The following is a 5330-nucleotide window of genomic DNA, read 5'->3' on the forward strand; positions in this document are numbered from 1 at the left end:
TATAGCATATATTCAACACAAAAAAACAGCCACAATTTGTTGTTGACAAAGGACAGCTGGACATATAAAGGGTCCCGTTACCTTCAATAGCTTAGGGCCTCATCAAACCTAAATCCGGCCCTGGTCTGTTCTGCTCCTCGCTCGATGGTGAGGTAGTGGTGTAGTGGTTAAGAGCGGTGGTTTGGAGCGGTGGAGTCCAATCTGGAGAACCGGGTTGGATTCCCCCACTCCTCCACCTGAGCAGTGGCCTCTAATGTGGTGAACTGGATTGGTTTCCCCACTCCGACACAGGAAGCCAGCTGGGTGACCTTGGGCTAGTCACAGCTCTCTCAGAGCTCTCTCAGCCCTGCCTACCTCACAGGGTGTGAGGAGGGGGAGGGAAGGCAATTGTAAGCCGGTTTGAGCCTCCCTAAAGTGGTAGAGAAAACCAGCATATAAAAACCAGCTCTTCCTCCTCCTCCTCCTCCTCAACCTTTAAAATGACTATTCAGGGTCCCCATGCAAGAGGAGAAAGTCAGACAAATCCCATCCCCATACACACACTCGCCTGCTCCTTCGTTTGCATAGCCACTAGCAATCGTCATTTGCATAGCTAAGCCGGGGCTGTGATTCTGCATGCTCCCTTCAGTGAATGCTTCGATGCCGGGGCGGAGCAAATACAAAAGGTCGGGTTAAAGGGGTTTGCCAGTGCCTTCCTCATTTGTGTTCACTTTACCCCCAAGCAAGCTGGGTACTTATTTTACTGACCTCAGAAGGGTGGAAGGCTGAGTCAGCCTTGAGCCAGCTACCTGAAAACAACTTCCTGTTATATTAGGTGCTATGAAACAGACAGCAGCTATAAATTGGGGAAGAGCTGTGTGGCTCCACAGTAGAAGAAGAAGAGTTGGTTTTTATACCCCGATTTTCTCTATCTTTAAGGAGAATCAAACCGGCTTACAATCGCCTTCCCTTCCCCTCCCCACAACAGACACCCTGTGAGGTAGGTGGGGCTGAAAGAGCTCTAAGAGAACTGTGACTAGCCCAAGGTCACCCAGCTGGTTTCATGTGGAGGAGCGGGGAAACCAACCAAGTTCACCAGATTAGAGTCCGCCACTCATGTGGAGGAATGGGCAATCGAACCCGGTTCTCCATATCAGAGTCCGCCACTCCTAACCACTACACCACGCCAACCTGTTTCACAAGTGTATCCAAAATCCGACGCTGCTCTTGTCAAGGGTTCGTCGTGCCTTTGTTCATACTGACTGTTCCCTGTGACCTTGAGACTCATTGCTCTGGAATCCAACCGGAGTCTCCCAAAATTTTTGAAATGCACTAATAACCAATCTGGATAGTTTACAGATGGCTAAGGCCAGATGTCTGGCCTTCAAGTCATCATCCAGAAATGATGGAGCAAAGTCTGAAAGTCTACAACATTTTCCTGTGTCCAATGGGACATTTCCTGTCATGTGGAATGCTGGAACCAACTCACAAAAAACAGCAGTAAAGAAAGAAGTAAAGAAAAAAGGAAAAATTGTAATCGTACAGTACAAGATACCCAATGAACAACGCAATAGGACTAGGAATACAAACATTCCAAGACAATGAGAAGGCAAAGGTATTGTACGAGCAATGCAATGCAGAATGGAGAATCTTTGGCAATATGGCATGCCCTTCCCACTGGCCATCCTGACAACCTGCCTGCCATGAGGAGAAAAGCCCCTTGTCCCCCAATGAGGACCCATAGCGGCTAAGTCACACTGCGCATTTCCCAGTACGGGGGGTGGGGAGAGCATGTAGAGTTGCCAGCCTGTCAGTGGGCAGCCTGATTTGGCTACTGGGGGCGGGGGGTGTTCTGCTATAGATATAGATCATTATAATTCTCTTACTTGCCAGGTCAGGGTAGTAGCATCCCCGCTGCCGGCAATACTCCTGAGGGTATCTGCTGGTACCTTTGGTCATGCAAAAAGAAAAAGCTACTAGGGGAAGAAAAGAGGACTTGCAGTGTGCACGCCACCTGGTGTCCATCAGTGGTAACTGCACCATACAGCAATTCTTTTCCTCCCCAGATTTTTCCGAGTGATTTTTCCTTTTTTAAAAATATTTTTTTTTCCAAATTTGTTCATATTCAATTACAAATATCCGTTAACAAATTATATAGTATACAAAACTTTTTCTTATCATAACTAACATATGTATCTTTGACTTCCCCTCTCCCCTCCAGTCTATTATCATTGTTGCTCTCTTTGTATCTATTGTCTAATTCTTTATAAAAAATCACCCATATCATTTGCTTGTAAATATAATTAATTCATATCTTTTTAATTTTTATTTCATATCTTAATTATTTCAGCATATCTGAATTAGATCAAAATATATCCCTTGATATCACAATTAAATTCATTCATACAATATTTTGTCCATGCCTCCCATTCTGCCACAAATTCAATGTCTTCTTTTTGGTTTATTAATGCTGTAAGTTTTGCCATTTCAGCTAGTTCCATCATTTTATCTATCCACTCAGTCTTATTTGGTATCTCGGTCATTTTCCATTTCTTTCCGAGTGATTTTTCCGAGTGCACACGCCCAAAATCTCAGTGAATGCAAACCTGTGGCCGTTTTGCGCTCGGGTATGCTAGCCCATGTGATTGCGAGAGCAAATGCCCAGAAAATAGGTTAAGAAGCATGTGGAATTCTATGCACCGGACCAAATTTATGTTGAGCGTCACCTGCAGTTGGGTTCTGAGGACCTGGGCATTATGATCCTTGAAGTGAAGCATCCGCTTCAAGGGGGCATGGTCAGCCACAAGTGGGAAGGGATTGTTTGTCAAGTAATACTGGAGGGTCCCAATGGCCTACTTGACAGTGTGGGCCTCCCGCTCTATGGTGGAATAAGACTGCGAAATCTTGAACTGCTCTGAGGCTTGATGCCCAGATCACAATGGCTCTGCAGAAATTGCAGAGAAGAAGAAGAGCTGGTTTTTATATGCCAATTTTCTCTACCTTTTAAGGATAATCAAACCAACTTAACAATTGCCTCTCCCCACAACAGGCACCTTGTGAGGTAGGTGGGGCTGAAAGAGTTTGGAGAGAACTGTGACTCACCCAAGGTCACCCAGCAGGCTTCATGGATAGGAGTGGGGAATCAAACCCGGTTCTCCAGATTAGAGGCCTCCGCTCTTAACCGCTACACCACGCTGGCTCTCTTAATAGCTAGGAAGGAGTCATGTGACTACTTCAGTGCTTCTTTGTTTTTTTGTGGGTTGGGGGGGTCTTTTAAGGCATTGTCTCCATCCTTAGAAAACACAACCCTGGAATGCAGAGCAACCACTGAGGCATCAACCAAGGCAACTTTTAAATCCTCCATAACAGACTCAGGAAGGGAGTAGGTTTTTTTTTAGCTATAGTAAGCAAGCCGCTGCCTGAACCAGCTACAGCCCCATTCTGCTCTCATTGCCTCTTCCCTGAGCACTTTGAGGAGGCTAACAGATGAGGAGGGGGCATGGCGCAGTGGTAGAGCATCTGCTTGGCATGCAGAAGGTCCCAGGTTCAATCCCCGGCATCTCCAGTTAAAGGGACTGGGCAAGTAGGTGATGGGAAAGACCTCTGCCTGAGACCCTGGAGAGCTGCTGCTGGTCTGAGTAGACAATATTGACTTTGATGGACCCAGGGTCTGATTCAGTGTAAGGCAGCTTCATGCGTTCATGTGTTCAGTCCAACAACTGTTTCTTAAAGCCTCGCTTGTCCAGATTGGAAAAGGCCAAGGGTTTAACCTGATTCAAAGAATCCTGTTTACAGATGACTTTGGTAAAAAATCTGGTAAAGTGCTCTGACAAGAATAATGCAGTGGAGGTTGCAAGGATAGGAATGACCTTCCCTACCCATTCCTCTGCTTCCTGCTCAGAAAGTATGGTCTCAGCTCCTATCGCCATTTATGCATGGCTGTTTCCTCGCGGTCACCCCGACTACTTCGGGGCTTTGCTCTGCTTATGCTTGCATTTTCCGGCCGTCAGAGGTCGCCTCGCTCTCCCCGTGCATTTCCACGTGTTTTCCCTGCGTTTTCTGGACGCGGGCTAAACAACCCGGAAAACGCGAGCAAAACGCACGGAAAAGCGCGGGGAGAGCGAGGCGACCTCTGACGGTCGGAAAATGCAAGCATAAGCCAAGCCAAACCCTGAAGTAGTGACCGCGAGGAAACAGCCATGTATAATGTCCCAGTAGATGGCGGAGGCGCCTCACACTTGTCTGGCTCAAGCTGATGACACTCAGAAGCTGCTGGATAATTCAAAAGACCTATGAGAATGGGCCTTTCCCTTAGTCCCTGCCCTGGTCTCCAAAGAGGAATCGGAAGAGTCACCAAATAATTGGACAGGGAACTCCGCGCCTCCTCTGTGCCTGCCAAGGCATCTTGGTGCATGGGAAGCCCCCTGGGCAGAACCCGAATGCAGAGTATGCTACCTGCTGTCCCACTTTTTCCCTTTAGCCTCCGGCTGAGCAGAATATTGCCAGGACACAAAGCCTGTGGAGAGGGCCAGAAGTCACGAGAGAAGACTGGGAAGGCTTGGTAGAAAAGGCATTTGAGGCAGTCCTCTTGAAACCCTGCTATAACCAAACAAAAGGGCTAAGGAAAGGCAGGAAGCCATACAAAGGTGAGAAAGTGACATTCCCACTACACTGGAAGGCAGTCATGAGTTCCAGTCGGGTCCACATGAAATGGATCCGGCTGAACCACCTTGATTTTTACACGGAAGCAACAGGAAACCAGCATCCTCTTGCAGCCCCTTATAAATAACCCAGAAACAACAGAACATAGGAAAGGTTTTCCTTACTCTTGTAATACCTGAATTTGGATCTTCAAATGAAAAGGTGGGCAATAAATTCAAGCCAGACCAAGAAAAGACCTGCTAGTAAAATGAAGTCACATCTATGAAGGTTCAGCCCTTGGTCCTCCATGTTGGGTGTTTATTACTAACAAACTGCAAGATTTCACTGCCAGCCCATTGCATTCCAATGTTTTCCGTGCTGTCTTCCCATCTTTTTCCAGACCTGCTGTGTGGACATTTTGGGGTTTGAACTGCAGTTGTTTAATTGCACAGCCTTGCACCGTGCAATGGAGACTTCTCATTTTCCTTCTTGCCTCAAGCTGTTTCTTGGCTTCATTCATTTTTCCTTGCTCACATTGGTGGCTCCTTACGGCCCTTAATTTCCCATGCCCCCATCTTTATGGTGGTGGAGATGCTTTAGTTGCTCTTTCAGCCAAATCCATTGCTCACTATTTTTTTCATAGATGCAATTAATTATGGACATTTTCTTAATGGCATCATCTCCTCAGACAGCATCTCAGGTCAAGCCTG

The sequence above is a fragment of the Euleptes europaea genome, chromosome 4 (assembly GCF_029931775.1).
Source record: "Euleptes europaea isolate rEulEur1 chromosome 4, rEulEur1.hap1, whole genome shotgun sequence".
NCBI lineage: Eukaryota > Metazoa > Chordata > Lepidosauria > Squamata > Sphaerodactylidae > Euleptes > Euleptes europaea.